A 23440-nucleotide genomic window follows, 5' to 3' on the forward strand; every position below is an offset into this window, starting at 1 on the left:
ATCCGTTTTTGCAAATGCAGATAGACATGATCAGTCTAACTTGTAGTGAGATGAACTTCAAGGGTTCAAACCTATGGAGGATAAATCAATCAATAAATAAATGACTCGATAAATAAATAAATATGTCATTAAATGTAGCAAAAAATAATATTAAAAATAAATGTAGCCATTAATTATATGATAAAATGTGATAAACAAATAGATACAAAATAAATACATAAATAAATAAATAATTTAAAAATTAATAAAGAATAAACACCAAATTAAATAAATTATTTAAAAATGAATACAAATAAATGCATTAATAAATAAAAGGGACAATTACACAGAATAGTAAATAAACAAGGGAATTAATACAAAGATAAATAAATAAAGACGCAAAATAAAACAAAAATATAAATTTATGTCACATTTTACCAATTAATTAATGGCTACATTTATGTGTATTATTATTTTTGCTCCATTTAATGACATATTTATTAATTCATTTATCAAGTCATTTATTTTTGATTTTGGCATGTTCCATCCTCCATACACTTAAACCTTTCAATGTTTTCTGTGAAAGTATTTTGGTGTTTTTGCATTCTGAGCACGGCAAGCTGAGAAAATCCCAACTGAACTATCAACTAAAACAATGGTCAGTTTAATATTACGACGACAACAAACATAGCGTTTGGAGGAACATTAATGCGGCGCTTTGAGCTACAGGAAAGGTTGCAGATCTGCCAGCGACACACTATCAGCTTTCTTAATAGATTAGGCGGTGTGGACTGATAAACCTGTAGAAACACAACTGACAGACGAGTGACAGGTATCTAAAAACACTCCAGAAATAAACCGTGTGCGTTGATCATCATAGTTGTGTGAAAACACAATCGCACTAACACACTACACAGAATCTTTGGTTTCATGTAGAAAGCTCATTCCTGGGATTCCTGTATGACTGGCTGGATGACTGGACAGTTTAGACAACCTGAGGCCCCACTGTCTATTGTACTGCTTTAAGAGAGAGAGAGAGAGAGAGAGTGTGTGTGTGTGTGTGCATCTGATTATGTTTCAGTAGCACATAGAGATAAAGCTGAACTGTCCTCTGTCTCTAGTCCTTCCCTCTCTGCAGCAGAGCATCAAACTACAACAAGCTCAGTGGCCAAAATACTGTAGCTTCTCGTTCCTGTTACCAACCACATTTGACATATCTTTACACACCAAGTTACTTCTTCTTAACAGGTTAAAATCTGGAATCTTCTAACGTTAAAACATGTTAATCAATTATATTATGTCATTACAATGATACTTTCCCCATCTAAGTGGCAGCAATGGTCCATGTTAAGTCATTTTAGTCATTTACTCATGTTCACGAAGGTCTGCATGGACCGTCCACATGTAGCCATAACTTCATGACCATACGGGCTGAACACGCCAACAGACATTGGTGAATAAGGGGCCGTACACATGTCACGTCTAAAAACGCGTGGAAAACGCAAGCTGTGCCGTTTTTTTTTTTCCTTTCCAATATGCTTGGGGGGGTTGCACTCTTGTTGCGCCTGCCGCAACCAACCAGCGTGCTGCGATGACGATGATGATGAAGTTGCGGTAATTTAGCAGTAAGCCTCACTGACTAAACTGAACACAATAATCCGTAAATCCCTCGCAGTAGCTTTACTGCTCGATTTCCCTGTGTCAGTTTGGCTCACCTTTCAACTGGATGTTGTGATCTCCTCGGCCAGAAAGGGTGAAGCAAGTAAAATAGTTTGTGGGACCGATTGTAAAGCTCTGGATAGTCCTGCACTAATATTATTAACTTCTCCTCCATATACTGTGATTGGTTGTTCCTTGTCACATGACATGCTGTGCGTGCTGCAGCATTCCAAAAGTTGAACTATTTTTATCTTGGGGCGCACCCATCGCGCACTGAAAAATAGGCGCTTGGGAGCGCTTGCGTGCCGCCGCGACATGGCTCTCGCGTTTGAGTGCACCTGTTGCAGGTCTACATTGACAACAATGGATTTGAGCGTGCAAAAGACGCGGCATATGTACCGTCTCTAACACATTTGCCTATGCTGACAATCGATGCAGAATGTCTGCGTCGGATTATATCCAGTCCTTGATGTTTCCAATGCCATTGGCTGGCACTACAGGTGAAAATATTTTTTGTGTGTGAACGCCAGTTGACAATGATTCTCTGCATCAGATGAAGTGAGTAGAAAGGCTGAGAGACAAAGAGGTGGAGGGAGAGACACTGCTGATGAACTCACAAGGACACAGGAGACGGCAGCACAGAGGACACATCCTTCATGTCCTTTGAGAAACCATAGAATGGCACCGGGGAGAAGACGGATCTGAACCAAGCAAAGCAGCAACATCTGGAGAGCGTCCAGAGATTTAATAATCCTGTTTACAGCCTGAAGCTCATTCTGTTCTTCTCTGCAGCAGAGTCCTGATCCACACTGATCATAAGCCAAATACACTGAAACGGACCTGCGGCAGCCTCTTTGTGTGTGTCTGTGGAGGGGGACACATCAGACACTGGTGGTACACAGTCCCCAGGTGTGAATGCGCATGAGGACCAGTCAGATAAAAGCCTCCATTATTACAGCAGATGAAGGAAAACACAGATTTTAGAGCACTGTCCCTTTAATGTTTGTGCTTTTCATGACACTATTGTGTCCAGTAGGGGTTTTCTATAGTAGGGGAGGTAGTCACGCTGCAGTCATGCCAAGTAGTTTATCTCAATAACATGATGAAGGCGTGTTAGTCACAAACCACAGAAAGAGCTTGTTGCCTGCAGTCCTTTCCAGCTCACTGTGGCTGCTACTGTTTCTATTATTCCTTCCTGCAATATTTAAAACTCACCCACTGACCAAATAGTAGGGATGGGAAAAAAGGATTACTGAATTGATTTTTTTTAATGCCAGAATCGATATATTTGCTTCATTTGCGTCTATGTGGAGCTAGAAGGAAGTTAACACTTTTCTTGTTGTAGTCTGAGTAACGTGACGACATATCCGTTCCGTATCCGTCAACCAAAACAAACCGCAGCCGGCCGCAGCAAGCCGAAAGTAGAAAGTAGAAAACGGCAGAGGGTCCGCGTGGATACGACCTGCACCCTCACAATTTAAATCCAAAGTGGTTAACACTACACATACAGTAAAGTATGGAAACACTTTGGGTTTCACACATTGCAGGAAAAGCAAAGCTAGACATCATGGCTAAAGCTGCATGCCAACTCTGGCATGGACAGGAAACGTTATCGTATTGCGGTAATGTGCGGTCAAGCCAGTCGCCACTCTCATTTCCATGGTCAAATCGGCTACAACTGTAGAGCACCCATATACTGACATTTATGTTAAATGCATTCAAACGGCCCCGATGGAGCTGACCGTGGATGTATAAAGAGAACAGAGCTGACGGGGAGAGCTAGCAACGGACTTGACGAAGTTAGCCGAAGTATACACGTGTGACTACGTCCGGTTTTCAAAATAAGGTGTTAACAACGGGAACTGTATATACAAAATACATATATGGAAATAAGACTGATTGACTTATATTCACCAGAAGTATAAAACATTACATGTCCCTTATAAATTAAAAAGAAAATACCACTAATTTATGAAGGAAATGTCTTCATTCTTTGATTTTTGGGTTGCTGGAAAAAAGTAATAAATAATTCCTGACAGTGACTGATATATCTGACTTCAGGACACCTCTGACTACATACATGCTGAAAATCAAACATTATTACTGTATCAATTTAGATATACTATAATAAGTCCATATAGTCCCTAGAAGTGTATGGTTCAACCTTTTCCCATGGTCTAGTGTTAAAAAAGTTATAATATCAAATTGCAATACTTCGAATCAGCACCCAAGTATTGTGATAGTATCGAATCGGGAGATACAGATTGATTGACAGATTGATTAGAGCAAAATAAAAACAGCTAACATGTCCGACTGAAGAATGAGGGGAAAGGAACAGACATTCAATGCAAAAAATGTGGGTCAAAAAACTTTGGTTATTGAAATGCCATCTCGAGCACAAACAGTTTGTAATTGGAGCATTTGTTTTTAACGACTGTGACTGATGAGTCAGCAGGTCTCAGGTGTTTTCAAGTCCGACCTCACCATCAGAGGACCCTGTTTACTGTAAACGCTTCTCAACTTTGCACCAACAATACACCCGATACGTGGGAACATTAGAGCCATTCACTGCAACCAGCCCAACCCTAAATGAGGGTATTTTTTCTGTGAAAGTTGGTAAAATGATGAGTGTGCTGGACTTGAGATAAAGTCCTCCACATGTTCACTGATAGACGGCGACATGGCGTGTATTGAATCTGCATGTTCATGTGTGTGTACGTTTGTGTTCATGGTCAATGGTAAACACTGCTGAAAGACACGGCTGAGCAACATACCGAGTCTAAATATCACTGGTGCACTATGTGGACATCCCTGCTCACATACTTTCCCCATGTCATTTTCACAGCAACCATTTAAAGACAGGGTTGGTAATCTTGAGAAACTAGCAAGAATATGCTACATTTTTAAAATGATCCAACCGAAAAACGGAGCCCAGTGTTGCCAACTCTGTATTTGATAAGCCACGCCCAGTTTTGAGCAGTCCAATCAAATCCTTCTCATAACTACACACCGCCCACAGATTCTGTTTCACTCAGATAAACTTCACATGAAACGAAGATAAAGATATGCCAACTGCCGTTTCACTAGCACTTTAATACTGTAGCAGGAAATGAAATGTGCTTCCAACCACAGTTTGTGTTTAACCCTTTTTCAACATGACATTGCCCCCGTGCACAAAGCCAGGTCCATTAATAAATGGTCTTCGCTGTCTGGTGTTGAAGATCTTGACTGGTCTGCACAAAGCCCTGATCTCAACCCCATCAAGCACCTTTGAGATGAACTGGAACGCCGACTGTAAGCGAGATCTTATCTCCCAACACCAAAGCTCTTGTGGCTGAAAGAAGCCAGATTCCAAAATCTATAGATAAGAGGGTCTTCCCAGAAGAGTGGAGGCTGTTAAAGCAGCAGATTATGAATGTTCATTCATCATTATATGGCTGCAATGTTCATGTGTCCACACAGTTTTGATGTGATGTATGTGATGTAGACTGTAGAGATTTTGAGGAATTTAATCTACTCAACTAAAAATGATTTTAACTATTAAGTTTTTAACAAAAAGGAAGTAGCGGCAGGCCACTCCTCTCCAGGTACATCTGTCCTTCACTCTGTTCGAACAGGAACCGTCAGAGTCAAACTACTTAGCATGAATTTATGCATATATTGATGTTCCTCCTCCTATTCCCTGTTTGACCTGCGTGCTCTTTGAAGGGGAACTCCTTTGAAGTGCGTCAGCGTCTGTGCAGCGAGGACCCTCCCAATGAGCTCCGACAGCTAACGAGCTCCGCAGGGCTGCGAGGGCGGGGCGTCCCGGCTTTAATAAGGCCCAGGTGAAAGTACCTGCAGCTGGGGTCGGAGGCAGCTGACCTCCTCTGGGCTGCATACTAACAGGTGGAGCCCGCCCTCCCTCCCCCCCCCGAACTAAAAACCCTCTGAGGCTTCAATCAAACACTGATCATCATTTCTTTTAAGTCTGATTTTCCACTGACTCTTCTTTGTCTTCCATATAATGTTAGCACAGAGCTTAAGGAGGAAATGAAACACAGGTCTGAGCTGTTTGTTAGGCAGAGCTGCAGGGGAAATAATAGAAGCAGCAGAGGAGGGAAGTTTGGCTTCAGTGAATGCAAAGACGGAGATTAATGGCAACTAAGTGCGGAACTGTTAGTCTGCGAGACATGCTAGCTCTCACAGTTTATGTCTGTACCCTACCCACTTTTTTTTGCCAGGAGAAAACAGACAGACTTGCATTTTTGGAACTGCTACACTACGAGGCATGGCCTGTTGCAATTACACACCAAGAATTTTTAACTTATCTAATCAGTTATAATCTAATATATGTTATAAGCAAATCTAATCAGTTCATTCTCCAAGTGGACGTTTGTGCCAAATTTGAAGGAATTCACTCAAGTTGTTCCTTGGATATCTCACAATGCTCACAATGACCTTGACCTCTAACCACCAAAATCTAATCAGTTCATCTTTAAGTGTACATTTGTGCCAAATTTGAAGAAATTCCCTCCAGGCATTCCTGAGGTATCGCGTTCACGAGAATAGACCGGACGTACGTACGGATGGATGGACAGACGGACAACCTCAAAAACATAATTCCTTCGGCTCCGGCTGTTACGGGAGCAGAGGCATAATAAAAACTGACTGAACTGATTAGATTGTGGTATTCAAAGATCAAGGTCACTGTGACCTCACAAAACATGTTTTTGGCCATAACTCAAGAATTAATTTGCTAATTATGACAGTTTCACATAAAATGTCTCACAGGATAAAATGATGAAGTGAGGACATTTTGGACAGGCATGGATGTAAACTGAAGAGGCAAACAACAACGATTCTAGTGTGGAGCTGGCATGGCTCTGCTGTCTAACCTTTCAGGCTGTTAGCTGCAGTCGGTAGTGATGCTGAGTGTGAGCAGAGAGCAGACTCAGGTTTCAGGGCTGTTTGTGTGTACAGACGGTAGGCTGTGTAATAAATCACAGATTATAAAAGGGAGGGACTGAACGTGAGAGTGATGGCAGGGTGTGGAACATGAAACAAAGCAAAAGGAGGAAGGAAAAGAAGCTGACTGTCTGCTCGGCATTTCCCTCGATAAGCAGCGGAAACACTGCTGATTTAGAAAAGGAAGCTGCTGACTGCAGTACACTGGGTGTGGGGGCTTCTGGTTGTTGAATATGTTTAGGGGATGTGGTCAGGCTAATACAGGGCTGCTCTTCAAAGACTGAGATAAGCTGCTTCCTACAGCTCATTATGAATCCCTACAGTTTGACCTGCACTGCATGTTACATGTGAAGCAGCTCAATGAGTCAGAAATGAGCTAACTTACATATTCATTCATTCATTCATTTATTCAGGTACCACATGCTATTGTAAAGATTCAAGCTGCTTCTACTCACTGTATTTACATTTCCCCATTTCAAACATGTTGACCCAAAACAGTTCTATTTAAATAGTAGTTTAATGTTTCAGAGCTCACAGCCTCTCAAACAGCATGCAACAAAGACACTTTATTGTCAAAGGTGCTAAAAGCAAGATTGGGAGCATTTCTATTGTCTCCGCATGGCTCTGAACATGGCAACGGCTGAGCCGCGGCGGCTCGCAGCTAACGGTAAACAGTGAAAACAACAAAAACGGTGCTGACAGAGTAAACAGTGTTAACCTGGGGGGGGAACCGGAGGGTGGGTGGTATGCTTCTGCAAGACGCCATCAGCTGTAACCGCCGTATGAGAGCAGTGCAGAGCAGCGACCGTGAACTAGCCAGTGGGGCACGCCCACATGCACGAACATGCACTAAAAGGCATGCGTGGCCGGCCCGGCTATGTCAACTAGAATCACTGCCTCGCAGTTGTATGCCTCTGCCAACCAGTCAAGTTGCAGTTTACATTTGTGTTTGTTCAAAATGTGATGATTTCATAATTTTATCCTGTTAGATATTTGTTATAACAATTGGTATATGAATTCTTGAGTTATGGCCAGAAGGGTGTTTTGTGAGGTCACAGTGACCTTTGACCACCAATATAATCACTTAATCCTTGAGTCCAAGTTGACATTTGTGCCAAATTTGAAGAAATTCCCTCCAGTTGTTCCTGAGATATCACAGTCACGAGAATGGGTCGGACGGACGGACAGACGGACAGACAACCCAAAAACATGTATGTACATAAGCACGGTCAACCCGAAAACAATGCCTCCGGCCACGGCTGTTGCCGGTGCGGAGGCATAACAAAGCTAGGAGAAGATCTGATTACAACACACACAGAGTGACTTCATTCTCTGCTCAGGTAGACATTACTCCTCTATATCTTTACATAGCTAATAGTTGTTTGATTCTATATAAGGGCTGTCAAAGTTAACACGATAACGCGTTAACGTAAATTTGTTTTAACACTTTTCATTTCTTTAACGCATAAACATAACTTGCAATTTTTAGGTTGTAGCGGGCTCAGTTTTAAAACTGACACACTGACAGCTGTTGTTGCCTGTTGGGCTGCAGTTTGCCATGTTATAATTTGAGCATATTTTTTATGCGAAATGCAGTACCTGTGAGGGTTTCTGGACAATATCTGTCATTGTTTTGTGTTGTTAATTGATTTCCAATAATAAATATATACATACATTTGCCTAAAGCAGCATATTTGCCCACTCCCATGTTGATAAGAGTATTAAAAACTTGACAAATCTCAATTTAAGGTACCTTTTGAACAGATGAAAAATGTGAGATTAATTTGCGATTAATCATGGACAATCATGCGTTTTTTATCGCAATTAAATATTTTAATTGATTGACAGCCCTATGCTATATCAATGTTCTGGATATCATATAGAGTACCTTTAAGGGCAACAGACACCATTAACATATGATGCATTTTTAAACATTCACCACTATGTTTAACTAAAGAAGTCTCAACTCAAGGTCCACTTACTAGCTTTTTCCACGGCTTTTATGAAAGGTTTGGAAATGATCCCCCCTCCCAAACAGAAACATGAACATGATGTCACACTCAACAATTAAAACTAAAGAGAAACTAAATGGACATTTAGCTTGATAATGAGGATATTGATACCCCTCATTAGACTGAACCAGACTCCATATTTGATAATGACCAATTTAACAAAATGCTAATAGAGATATTCCATTCACAGGTGTTCAGAGGTTACCTGTAGATGTGCGGCTGAACTTGAATCAGTTCCAAAGTGACGATTCAGATAAGCAAATGAAGCCTTTCCTGGTGACATCTGATACCTGTTGTACTGGAATGTCACAAACCGTGTGTGGCTTTTACAGCCAGAGGTCACCTGACACGGTGACAAGTGGAAACACTGATATCTGACGTAGAGACAAAGTGAAACGTGAAGTTGACACACTTTGTCCTGCACTTCTCAAACCCTCACATGATCCTGACTTCTCTGATATCCGTAACATGTTGAGGAAGTTTTGTCACTTTGTGCCGTCTTGTCAGGATGTTAGCAGTCCTGCGCTGTCATATTTTTAGCTTCTTCTTCTTATTCTTCTTCTTCTACATTTACCTCATGAGGAAAATGCTGCCATGTCCCACTCGGTGTGCCCTGCTTATCAACGAGCTGCAGACAGCCGCTGTTATCTAACGTGTTGGAGACACTCTCCATGTCTCACACACACACACACACACTCGTGTTAAACATATTTGATGTTCTTAAAAGAGAAACTGTTCTCGTGTTAGTGATGTAAAGTCATTTTCATAGTCTGTTCTCATGTTCTGTCTCAATTCAAAGTCCACATTTAGAGAGGAACGCTCCAAATGCCAACACACACCGTGATCTCTCTTCTTCTCTAAACTTTATTGACACAAATCATTCATCAGCCAACAGCCCACTGCTACTAAACAGCCAAATGAAATCCTCACTGCTGTCGGTCACTTGTTGTTGGTGAGTGTCTCAACAGCAACACTCAACACCGCCAACCTTTTAAAAGCAGCTACACCTGTACAGTGTTTCCTACATCCGTATTAAATCAGAGAGATAGCACCTCGCTGGAAATAAAGAACTCCTCCAGTAACATTAATTGGAGTTATTAGACTTTTTATCAGGGAAAATGAGCAGAAGTGTTACACAGCAAAGGCTACGTATTTCATGAGCGAGTTGCACTGTCAGGAAAGAAGTTGGGAAAATTCACATGTCAAGTCAAATGTGTGAAGAAATACTGACCAGTTTCCTGCAGGAAACATGGAAGTGAGTCATTGGGCCCAAAAACAATTTTTCCCATAGACTTACATTGGGAAAGAGACGTCTGTAACTCAGCTGATAATTTTTTTTTTGGTATATCAACTTCCCAGTGTGAAAACTTGATTAGCCCTTATTTAAATCATTAGGTCCTGAAAGTTGTAAAATGCACTAATAGCCAAATCCAGAGTTATTTTTCTTACTCCGTTCATGTGAGGCGGAGTTAAAGGAAACATTACTGCGTCTGCTCTATGGGCCCAATGGATGCGGAAGATCGGCCGATGATTAAGGAATTTTACACTCTGAAGTCAAGCATTTTTTTTTGCTCCATGCCACTGAGCACCTTTCATAGGAATAAATGGGGCCCAATCTCCGACGCTGTATCCAGTTCTCTTTATACATCCTAGCCAAGAACAGGACAGCTGTGTACAACTGACAAACTTGGTCTACGTTTGGTCTGACTGTGCGTTAGATCTAAGTGCAACTTTTGATAAAGTGAAAGCTCCACAGGCCGCCGTTCAAAACACACAAATCTCCTGCTGTCTTATCAACTCCAATGATGGATCAAGGCCTTCAGTTTCACTGTGGACACAGAGCTACAGTGGACAGGGACTTCAAATCAATGAATCAATCAATAAAAATAAGGTAGTTTCCTTCCAGTAACTCCTCATGGAGCCAACTCTAGAACTACTTCTCACCTGTACATTTCTGATGTTACTTGGCGGTCGGAGACACTTCAGTAGAGCTTACACACTGCTAACATCCAATCTCATATCTGATGTGAATCTGAAATAAGTCCATTTACTTTAATCCAGCCCTGCAGTCCTCCTGAAAGCCCTCAGCACAGGGATTTAGACTCTGCTCAAACTGTCTTCACATCTTCATCATATTCAGGTGACAGTACTGGACTAAACAATGATCGTAAACACAGGAAACACAAACACAGAGCCAGAGAAAAACAAAGTCCACCTGTCTAACTGACTGATTCTGCTACAGCCCCACGCTGCAGACTGAAACATCTTTAAGTTTAATGTCCTTACAGTCCAGGAGTCAAACTGGAAGATTCAGAGAGCAAACACACTGGGATCATCAATGAAATTCCTCGTCTCCATCAGCCCTCCTCCACTGCAGGAGCATAGCGTAACACCTGTCAGCCTGTGTTTTAGGGCTGCACCGATACCAGTATTGTAATCATCCGCCCCGGTGACACTTTGGCCACGGCCCCAGTAGGCATCTTCGCCCCGAGCCTTTCCAAGCCGACCTAGAGCCGGTCGCGGTGCACCGCCTCGTATGTGGGACTCCCCAGCCTGCCGTGTGTCGCTCACACCCTACAACTGGCTGTTAACGAGGGTCTTTTGGCACAGAGAAGTATTCGTATCGGTACTCGGTATCGGCGAGTACCCAAATGTAAGTACTTGTACTCGGTCTGAAAAAAGTGGTATCGGTGCATCCCTTCTGTGTTTACATTTTGGCACAATTACAAATATGAGGAATTAGCTATTAGCAGTTCCTCTTTGCAACGCATCCATGACTGTACAAGACAACTATCACTGGATTACTTTGATACTGAAGAAAACCGAAAAACGGGATTATTCTCAGGCAAGTTCTGGAGTTACAACGGGGAGTCTTTTTTGATGATTTCTAGGTGGATTTATGGACTTACAATCGCGTTGGACATCAGAGAGAATTATTTCCTCAGAAAGTGTCAGACACGCCTAATCTAAAAATATGCATATCATGTCTGTATGAGTCAGATCTGACTGAGGTTTGACATTTCTTTTATGCAAGTTGCGGGAATCTGGCACAAAGTATTTTAAAGTGCTTTCATTTCCTCCATTTGTCACAGCTGTTGCTGCTGCTGCTGCTGCTGCTGCTGCTGCAACTGTTGACCGTGTTGATAAGCGGGCCAAACTATACAACAACTAACTTCCTGTTGTTTTCATACTGGCATATACCTGTCCCTTTCACCTCAAGCAGAAATCTTTACCACATGCCACGTCCCCTCCTCTCTTGGAAAACCTCTGATAACATACATCTATTGTCTCTGGTTCTGCTATTTTTCCCCCACTGTTCTCCACCCGCCTTTCTAATGACGTACATTTGTAAAATATAGTAGAAATTCAATGTAGAACTTCGTACCAAAGAGCCAAATGTTTATAAAAAGTTTGTTATATGAAGAAACACGTTAAACCTGCAGTAGGCAGCATATTTTTGGCATCATTGGGGAAAAAAATTCCCAATTTCATTGGGTGAAGGTAAATTACAACGTTATCATGATGCGTTCAAATGTAATCTCGTAAAATTAAGTTTTTGGCGATGGATAGAGGACCGTTTTATAAAAATAATCATATTTGCTTTAATCTTACCCACTGCTCCTTTAAGTTCCTGCAGTAGAAACAGACTAGAGTTGTTGTTTTATGACAAAGTAAAACAAAAACAAAAAACTATTCTGACTAATACACTGGAGTCCTAACACGCTCTGTTGTGCACAACATTTGTTAGGATATTTTCTTTCCTATTGTGCAGTGAAATACTCCAACAGCCATCTACTTCTTCCAGCCCTCATCAGCAGTGAGACGGCACATTACTCAGCCTCAGATGACTGCTGGTGGAGCATCTTGTGACCGAAAGGCAGGGTGGAAAAAAAGCCTCACAGTCTGCTGTTTGTTGGCCTGAGAACCAGTTGGACAATGTGACACCAAACATTCCTGGTTTTTTTTATATGAAAAATAACTGTTGGGAGCGGAGTAGAAAACACAAGCTGCCATTCATGTCGATGGATGGGAGGAGGTGTATCTAACAATCCAATCAGAGAGCAGCGGAGTGTGACAGGGTCCTATTCAGATGAGGAATGTGAAGTGAGGAGGGACGACGGAAACATGTTTCTGTCTCAGTGGTCAGTATGAGGATCTACAGCAGCTACAACATAAAGACAGGACATGTCAGTGTGTCTTATCCAAAGTCCTGCTGCAGGTACTCCACCTGATGATGCAGTGGGACCCATTTAAAGTGCAGGTAATTGTAAAAAAATATATACAGCATATAAAAATTTGATTTACAGCTAAAAATGAATTAGATGCAGTGCGTCGTCGGTAAATAGAACATACAAATACATACAAAAGAAATAACTGGTGTTCATTTCTAGCAGTAGATTTAGGTATTTCCTGCACTTTATGTCTGGAGGTCATTTTGAAACTTTGCATGGACAGAACACATTTTATTGCATGATTAAGCAATAAAGCTAAGCTTGATGACGGAGAACGGCTCAGGAAACGAGGACGGACGATACATCGTATTTACAACTTTTAGAAACAGAGTTAGAAACAGTACTGGTACCGGAGGACATACGTTGTTGTTGTTTAGCAGGTCGGATTCAGTCTGGGAAAAAGAGTTAAGCATGTATGTTTGGAGATGTCTTTTGAGTGTGGTGACGCAGAGGACATCAGCTCTGATCACAGATTATCACATCAGATCAATGCAGTTCATCAGGTCTGTATCTTTACACAGCACCAGTGATACTACAGCAGAACTGGTGCGTTGCATGTATTCGACAAAAATGTGTTGTTATGAGGTTTATATGTGAAACTTAAACTTAATTAGATTCGTCACATACAGGTACATACATGAAATTTGACCTTTGGAAAGGTGAGCTGCTGCAAAGCACCCGGGGAGCAACTTGGGGTTCAGTGTTTACAATAGCAGCACAAAAATCAATCACTCGTAAATGATTACAGGTCAATCCACCTACAGTAGATCAGGCTGTTCTCATATACAGCAATACCAACGTAAAGTATTGCATTGTAATTTGCATAAATCACACACACACAAACCACAAAGTATAATGAGCAACAAACATTACACCACCTCCGGAGTTATTTTAACTCAAACCAGGACCTTTTCCTAAACCAAAACAAGTAGTTTTGTTGCCTAAACCAAACAAAGTCGATCTTTTCCTAAACCTTACTAAGTAGTTTTGGCTAAATCTAACCAAGAGTTTCCGGTGAAGACAGAAGTTTATTTTGAAAAGACTGAGCGGGAATTGTCACGTGTTGCTGGACATTCGTAGGAAAACGAAAGTAAAATGAGGGATAACTTTTTGTTTGATATCATACGAACCGTTGTATGAGGATACGTTGCAGGATTAGATAACTGGCTTGAAATCATCAGAGATTCATGAGATGGAAAGACTGTCTTTCCTACTAAAGATTGAGACATGATTTATACATTACAAGATGGACAAAATGGATAATATATTTGTTGGAACAAGGAGCGGGCTTGGTGGTTTGCCTCGCTCATCCTCACGGCTTAAAATGCCTCACCTGCCACTTCAACTTCAGCTTTAACTGCTACGGATATACAGACGTAGGCAAAGTTGTTGGTAACGTTCCGTTAAAGAGAGAAAAACCCACAGTGGTCACTGAAATAACTTGAAAATGACAAAAGTAATAATAAATAAAAATTCACTGAAAATTAACTAATGAAAATCAGACATTGTTTTTGAATTATGGTTCAGCAGAATCATTTAAAAAAACAAACTAATGAAACTGGCCTAGACAAAAATGATGGTAACATTAACTTAATATTTTGTTGCACAACCTTTTGAGGCAATCACTGCAATCAAGTGATGTCTGTAACTCTCAATGAGACTTCTGCACCTGTCGACAGGTATGTTGGCTCACTCCTCGTGAGCAAACTGCTCCAGCTGTCTCAGGTTTGAAGGGTGCCTTCTCCAGACTGCATGTTTCAGCTCCTTCCACAGATGTTCAATAGGATTTAGATCCGGGCTCATAGAAGGCCACTTCAGAATAGTCCAATGTTTTGTTCTTAGCCATTCTTGGGTGTTTTTAGCTGTGTTTTGGGTCATTATCCTGTTTGAGGACCCATGACCTGCAAAGGAGACCAAGCTTTCTGACACTGGGCAGCACATTTCACTCCAGAATGCCTTGATAGTCTTGAGATTTCATTGCACCCGGCACAGATTCAAGACACCCTGTGCCAGATGCAACAAAGCAGCCCCATAACATAACCGAGCCTCCTCCATGTTTCACATTAGGTACAGTGTTCTTTTCTTTGGATGCTTCATCTCTTCGTCTGTGAACATAGAGCTGATGTGACTTGCCAAAAAGCTCCAGTTTTGTCTCATCTGTCCAAAGGACATTCTCCCAGAAGCTTTGTGGCTTGTCAATATGCATTTTGGAAAATTCCAGTCTCGCTTTTTTATGATTTGGTGTCCTCCTCGGTTGTCTTCCATTAAGTCCACTTTGGCTCAAACAGTGACGGATGGTGCGATCTGACACTGATGTACCTTGACCTTGGAGTTCACCTCTAATCTCTTTGGAAGTTGTTCTGGGCTCTTTGGTTACCATTCGTATTATCCGTCTCTTCAATATGTCATCAATTTTCCTCTTGTGGCCACGTCCAGGGAGGTTGGCTACAGTCCCATGGACCTTAAACTTCTGAATAATATGTGCAGCTGTAGTCACAGGAACATCAAGCTGCTTGGAGATGGTCTTATAGCCTTTACCTTAAACATGAAGGTCTATAATGTTCTTTCTGATCTCCTGAGACAACTCTCTCCTTAGCTTTCTGTGGTCCATGTTCAGTGTGGTACACACCATGACACCAAACAGCACAGTGACTACTTTTCACCCTTTAAATAGGCAGACTGACTGATTACAAGTTTGAAGACACCTGTGATGCTAATTACAGGACACACCTTAGTTTAATATGTCCCTATGGTCACATTATTTTACATCTTTTCTAGGGTTACCATCATTTTTGTCTAGGCCAGTTTCATCAGTTTGTTTTTTTAAATGATTCTGCTGAACCACAATTCAAAAGCAACAGCTGATTTTCATTAGTTCATTTTCAGTAAATTTTTATTTATTATTACTTTTGTCAGTTTCAAGTTATTTCAGTGACCATTGTGGGTTTTTCTCTCTTTAACGGAACGTTACCAACAACTTTGCCTACGTCTGTATACAGATATACGTTTAAAAAGCCAGAGACGCTTTCATCAGAAAGAACTGACATTTCTTTCACTACCGACACACATCACAGAGTCTTGCTCAAGGACAAATTTGCTGTTTTTTGTTTAGACATCTGGTACATTGTTTTCTACCTTTTCATGACGCTGAAAGCAGAACAGTACGACACATTCAGAGTCACGTGACAGCGTTTTGTATGGGAATCCGTGCTGTATGGACAACCACGTGCCTCTCCTCCACCCTCCGTTTTTTTTCCTGCTGAACTTTGAGATGAAAAGCCACTTCAGTTCCATTGAGCACATGATCTCACAGGGCTACGGCTAAAGGATTGCTGACTGTACTAAGGGAGTCCAACTGTGAAAAACACAATCACAGGTCAGACAGAACAACCCCCCCAGATCTGATGTTATACCAGCATGCAGAGTTCAGGAAACTCAAGTGGAACAACTGAGAATAAACTTGTACAAAAGTTTTGTTTTTTTTCCAAACAGCAGAGGAGCGAGCAGGTCCCTGTTTCTTTCTGATGTTTTTTTATGTTTTAACAGATTTCATCTTGTCCCAGTTTGGAGCGTCTTGGCTGTGACAGCCGAGTGTGTGTTCAGATCTGAGCTGTGTGTTTCTGTGTGCACGGGGCTGTGATGAATGGCTGCGTGCTGATTGTGTGCAGTCACCGTGGCCAAACAGAGAACCACGCCCAGCTCTCCAACACAAACACTGCATTCCACCGAGCCCACTCCTCGCACACACACACACACACTAAGACCAGAAACCAGAACCGGGACTGAGGTCTGAGCAGGATCCAGACCTGCTGGACAGTCGTGGTGTTTGTGTGTGTGTGTGTGTGTGTGTGTGTGCGATGCAGAGTTCCCTGTTGGCAGAGCTCCCGGTCATCTCGGCATCACACTGACAGGAGGGCAGAAAACAAACCAGCAGGGACTCTCTGCAGCGTCTGCAGTCTGAACAGGAACCAGGACTGACTGTCAGCAGGGATTCCCCCACGAAACTGGTCAGCCACACAGTTCCTGACTCATCTCATCTCTTGACCAGATTTGGTGATGTTTTAAAAACATATAGGGAACCATGGCAGCACTGCCTACACAACAATCAAATAAATGTCATATATGGCATTTGTTTTTTATGACTTGAATCAGTGTGTCAGTGTGTTGACTTGACTATGACTTGCCCCAAACTACACGCGTTAAATAAATTAGTGGCGTAAAAACAAATTGTGTACAAAATGTGTATATCCCCCTCTCTTTGATACGCATCAGGCCCACAATGCAATACAAAACATACATAACGATATGATACACTGTAGTCGATTTAATAATAAATATCATGTATTTTTCTAGGTCATATACTAAACTGCATGACTTCAGCGTAACTGGATATTCCGTAACAATCCCTCCTTATTTCAAGTACTGAAATGCCCCAGAAATGACATCATCAACAACACTAAACATGGGCAGTGATGCTCATGAGATCACATTTTCACCAGTAGTCTCCAAGGACGAACATGTTTTCACTACAACGCTAAATGGTGAATATCATCCATCTGAATTTGTATTTCTCAACAACACTTAGTGGACACGGTGTCCTTGGAAATAAAACTGTAATTGGCTGCAGTTACAAACAGCTGGAAGTATGGTATGCATTGGATTGACTGAATCCGTCTGTAACTTCACCATTGGTGCACATGAAAGGTTAGTGAGTAGCGAGGTTTTTGTGGTGCCACCGTTGGATTTAATGACACCCTGCCCTGAATTTCGGTCTGAATTCAGTTGAGATCTGTGTTTACGTATCATTGTGGTCAAACCACCGACAGTTTCACAAAATGTGTCAGTTGGTCTTTCCTGACACTGCGACATGCCGCTCTACTTAATTACTCGAAAGTGGACGTACAAAGACATCCATCAATAAATCACCTGCTCAGCTGAATCATACACACCTCATCTCATCATCAGTGTATTTACTAGATGATGATTTAAACAATCACATCGCACGTTGTGGGAAACTCTATTATACATCGGGAAAATATTCATAATAATCGTGATATTGATTTTGACCATGCTACCCATCCCAAACAAAAGATGTACTGTTATACAGGAAGAAGTTTAAAAAAGCAAAGGTGTCATTTTCACCTAACTCATGGTTCCGAAAACTTTTTAAAAGGTACTGAGGAGGTGAAAAAGATACCAGAGCTGGACTGAAACTTGACACACATACACACACACACACACACAGCACCTGTTGGCTGTTTTTAATACATGGAAGTGAAATCCTGACTGTTGCCAACACAACATGAGGAAACCATCGAGCCTTCACTTCCTGTTGGCTCTCCATCCACCCTCCATCTGCTCGCTTCCTCTTACGGACGCTTTTCTCTGAATATCTCCGAGAGGACACACACGCACACCTCTCCACCCTAAAGTCTATGATTACACCTCAAAATGAAAGACTGCTGTTGGACCCAAACACAGCTCTTTATGTGTTTTTATCTTTCTTTACTCAAATCAATTAAAACAAATTGTCATTAATTGTCCATGGATAAGGTCGTGTCGGGCGACATGGTGATAAACCCGCAAGATTTTGCAATATATTTCACACCGTGGCATCTCTCCCCTTAATACTGTATCTCTGATTGCATTAGGAGATTGTAGATGATGATATAAATAAATGAACATGATTCATTTGTGGTGATATGGGATTTTTATATTATTTATGCATCAGTGTGACATTGTGCTTTCATTTCGCTGGATTAACCAAACATTTCTGTCAGTTTCTCAATTGACTTCCCAGAAGATTTGCTATAATATCACAATATATATTGGAATAAAATCACATATAGTGTGGTAAAGGACTTTATCCCTATGTAACCTTCATTTGTGATAACATTTTCTAAACAAATACTCACACCCTTCTTGTTTGTTTACAATTCTTCTTCTTGTTCTATGTGGGCATGTTCGACTACATTTGGACCTGCAGACAGACCTAAACCTGGACAGTTTGTGATGAGACGATCACTGATAAACTAACTTTGAGGACAATATGCTCAGTCTGATCAACATCATTATCATCAGTACATTAAATGCAACCACACAAACACACATAATTAGATTTAGATCAACAGAACAGATTTAGGATGCTGGATTCTTAAAAAAGGAAGTTTAGACAGTGATGAGATAATGAACCGTGTTTCAGTTCTGCAGGCCTGCTGGTAAAAACCTCTGCTCTCTGATACTCAATCTCTCTCTCTCTCTCTCTCTCTCTCTCTCTCTCTCTCTCTCTCTCTCTCCTGCAGCATCGCTCTCTTTATTCTCTCATCTTTATCAGTTGTTAACATGCTGCAGAGGGATGCTAAGTAAGCTGCCAGCTTTAAACACACACACAGTGGACTACAGAATCTGCACAAACGCCGGTCTGAATTACACAGCTGCTCAGTCCTGGAGCTGAGTCAGTTTACCGCAGTCTGTTGAATACATAATATATAAAGTTGAACATTAAAGTTAAAATCTCAAAGATCTCTGTTTCGTTCTCTTTGGCGGCACCCATGGAGATTAAGCAGCAAATGCAGGTGGATGGTTTTTGGATATCCCTTCCAGAGATCCAAACAGTGTCGCCTTTCCCAGTTCGTATTAAATGGAAGGGATTTCATTCATGTGTGACCTCATTCAGCGATAGATAGTGACTACAGTTCTCTCAAGTACCACTGTACACATCTTCACCAGCAGTTATCAATCAAGAAAAACATTTGATTCAAAGTTTGATTGCACCAGCCTGACCATTAAACAGCTGGTTATTATTTATCTAAATTTGCTGTATCAATCATGTCATATTTAACTGGAGGGATTTAGTTTAGCCGGGGCTGCACAGTGGTGCAGTGGTTAACACTGTCGCCTCACAGCAAGAGGGTCGCAGGTTCAAATCCGCAAATCGCAAGGTTCAAATCCGCCCAGATCACTAAATATTCAGCTTCAATCATATCTGTTGGCGTTTAGCCTTTCAAAAACATTTTCACTGCGGTCAAAAAACTATAATTAGCTTATTGAAATTGACAATTTTGTTCAAGGATGTCCCCACGTGGCATCTCTGTAGCTACAACGTTACGGCTAGGAAGCTACACTGTGAAAGCCCTTAAGGCATTAATGCATTAATTCATTAACTCGCATTAACTCATTGCCATTTTCAAAGGGGTCCCTTGACCTCTGACTTCAAAACATGTGAATGAAAATGGGTTCCATGGGTACCTACGAGTCTCCCCTTTACAGACATGCCCACTTTATGATAATCACATGCAGTTTGGGGGCATGTCATAGTCAAGTCAGCACACTGACAGACTGGCAGCTGTTGTTGCCTGTTGGGCTGCAGTTTGCCATGTTATGATTTGAGCATATTTTGAGTACTTTTAGATTACACATAAGAACATATTTTTAAACCTGAAGGATTACCAGGGCTCATCAGCAGATCAATCAATCAATCACAGACAGATCAATCTGTGGAGACTCAATATCAGCTCAGCAAACGGATAATTATTGACGCTCAGAGCAACAGTTGACGCACTTCCAACACTGTCACAACCCACAGAGCAGCACACATTCACATGTAACATTCTCCCACACACATCCATGTCTGTTAGTACACAACATCACACACACACAGAGCTTAGCTCACTGCAGCTCATCACATTCACAACAAGCTTCAACACCTCTCTGCACCGATGCCTTCATCAGGATTAAGACACACACACACACATGCACACACACTTGAACGTGTCACAGCAGCACCTTCACCTTCAGGAGGTGAGAAGAGTTAAAGTTAGAGCACCAAGAGGGAAAAAACTGAACTAAAAAACACACACACATATCCCAGGAAACCTCCTTTAGGATTTCAGATCATCAATATAATGATTAATGGATATAATATAATCTGGATTTCCCTTATAGCCTTGACTCTATTTAGTCTATTTTTAGTTTTATTTTCCCTCTTACATGTATGTGTTTGATTCCTTACTTCATGTTGTTTTCCTGATTCATTTGTGTTAATAGTTCTTATGATCTCAGTATGCACATATTGCAGATGGGAGGATGCATGAAGCCTGCAAGCAACCGCACCCTTATAACATCTGTTATCACACAGCTGCATCACGTGATTTTTTATTTTTTGGGGGATTTCTATTGTAGATTATAATTAGCTTTCCTGTTTGGCCTTCGTGTTCATGTTCACACCTCAGAACCTGGCCAGTTTGTGTCAGATGGGCTAGGTGTCCACGTGATTTGAATGCGGTATACAAAACAGGACGTGCTGATTGAGTCGACCTACATTGATGTACAAAATTACACACGTGGGTTGAAAGGATGGTTAACAACATGAAGGTGTTAGTGTCTTGTGAGTGACGGGTCGGGGCTGTTGGCAGCTACTGGAAATAGTCCATACAAACGGTTTGGTTCTGATAGTCGGCGTCATTTCGGATTCAGTTCCCAGTTCCCAAAATGTCCAGATTTGTTAAGCTCCGATGTTAATCTCTTATTAACCCCTCACTGTTTTTATTAGCAAAGAGCAATGTGCAACAGCTTCTCATTTTTAGCCAGTGATGACCATCTTTCACCATCACTGATTATCAGTTGTAGATAGTTGACGTTAATTCCATAATGGTTAAATTTGTCCGGTTAAAGCCCTCTGTGCAGCCGGTGTCTGTACTCAAAAAGAAACACCACTCTATGACATTAATTTCAGGAGGATCTGACACATATTTAATCTACATTTCATCTCTTCCGCTGCTCATCTCGTTTTCAGGTTGGAGCTACAGGTTGTCACCATTAATTAGGCCACCAACGAAAAAACAAATGTGTTTGGTTTCTCAGCCAACAAAGGTGATTACAGATCTAAATTGAATCTTTGAGTTTTAGTCATTTATAACTTTAGTTACCTGCAAATGATGCAAGCTGAACCTAATTAGATTTGATAAGCGGATTTGATAAAATGCCCTCGTCAACTCGGCAGGTAGAGAGACATGACTTCAATTCATCCTTTCTAAACAGTGTTGAGGAAAATGCTGTTGTTGAACGCGCATCCTGCTGCTCAATCCTTCCTGTCTGTCACACACACAAAAGCTCCCAAGTTCCCACCCACTTAACACCTGCCAACTACACACACACATGCACACAGAATCTCAGATGGTCACAATCATCAGTCCTGCTGACGCCTACACGTCATCTGCAGATGCAGAACGGCAGCGAGGGGTCTCCATGTATGATCATCACTTCTTCCATGTCCACCAACTAGAGGAACAGTCTGTTTAAATCCTCATCCATGTTTTAAAGTGTGTTTGTAGTCAGTTTAACCCACCATGGTCAGGTTAGGTTCACCAGTTAGAAAGCCTGAAGCATCAGTACTGTTGCTATGGTTACCTGCACTTCAACATACGTTGTACAGCTCTGAACGTGTTGCACATTCTGCTGGTGCTTGTGAGATGGTGTGAAACACAGGCAAAATTATCAGTATACATTATAATCACTTTATTTTCATTTTAATATTAAAACAAATACTTCCATTAAAATGTTATCTTTAAAAGTAATAATTATATTTTAGGAAAAGGACCTGACCAGAAGCTGCAGCATGAGCATGAAATTGTGTCCAAACTCGAGCTAAATTTGTCTGAACAGTTTGGCCGCAGACCTCTGCAGACAGTTTGAGTGCTTATTGAAAATGTCAGTTAACCCTCTGTCCCCATGTAGACCTTAACAGACACCTGCCAGCCAACCAGGAACAAGTACTTTCCATAGTCATGGTTTACTCTAAATTCTAAAATAAAAGCCGGTATTCATCCAATGGCCCAAATAATAGCGAACACACACACACACACACACACACACACACACACAAATTCTGATTTGTTGTACATTTGTGTGAATGCTGTTTAGCAGACTTTAACCACTTCTGCATACTTTCAGCTACAAGAAAACATTCAAATATCAAAATGTTCATTCACAAGTTTATTCCACCCAGATTCCACTTTCTGTCTAACGAGTTAATTAATTTCATCTTCCACCTTTGACAGTATTACAGTTTAGCTTCCTGCAATGTATTTCAGCTCTTAACTTCAGCTTCCAACTCTGCCAGTTTTACATTTCAATTTCCAGGTTTTTCAGCAGTGCAGTGCACAGTGTATTTGGGCTTTAACATTTTTCACGCAAGTTATTTCACATTTCTGCATTTTCAGCAATGCTTTGCAATTTATTTTAGCTTTCAGCATTCACATGCATTTTCTGCAAGAATTACATTTTCTAGTTTGAATTTTCTGTCTTGTTGTTCTTATTATTGCTTCCTGTCTTGACCAGGACACTCTTGAAAAAACAGGTTTTTATTCTCAATGATGCCTTTGAAAATTAACCCATTAATATTACCATTTACAAATAGCTAAATAAATAAAACATTACACAGGGTCATACGTAAGCAGCTCTCCATTGACTTGGGGTGAACCCTTTTCTGCCAGCGGCACGGTTATAAAATAATGATGAAGGTCAACAGCTCTATTATAACCACAAACACGTAGGCTCTGCTGCTGAGCAGAGAGCTCCCATATCTTAAATATAGGACTTGGCCATTAATAA

General features: G+C 41.2%; 1 protein-coding gene and 1 long non-coding RNA gene across 7 annotated transcripts in view; one reads left to right on the top strand and one right to left on the bottom strand.

The window, feature by feature from the left end:
• LOC119494790 (plasma membrane calcium-transporting ATPase 1-like) overlaps window positions 1-23440 on the bottom strand; it is a 116716-nt gene that overhangs the window by 84231 nt on the left and 9045 nt on the right. Inside the window, exon 1 of one of the 6 annotated variants that reach the window (XM_037780945.1) lies at window positions 8803-8824. The exons of the other annotated variants lie outside the window; for them this stretch is intronic. The gene's annotated coding sequence lies outside the window, so the exon portion shown is untranslated. Of the gene's footprint in view, window positions 1-8802; window positions 8825-23440 lie in introns of those variants that run through there. 6 annotated transcript variants of the gene reach the window in all.
• LOC119494822 lies at window positions 318-6313 on the top strand. Its single transcript, XR_005208306.1, has 3 exons — window positions 318-3007; window positions 4044-4046; window positions 6302-6313. It is a non-coding gene; the product is annotated as an uncharacterized LOC119494822 (long non-coding RNA).

The sequence above is a fragment of the Sebastes umbrosus genome, chromosome 1, assembly GCF_015220745.1.
Source record: "Sebastes umbrosus isolate fSebUmb1 chromosome 1, fSebUmb1.pri, whole genome shotgun sequence".
Classification (NCBI taxonomy): Eukaryota; Metazoa; Chordata; class Actinopteri; order Perciformes; family Sebastidae; genus Sebastes; species Sebastes umbrosus.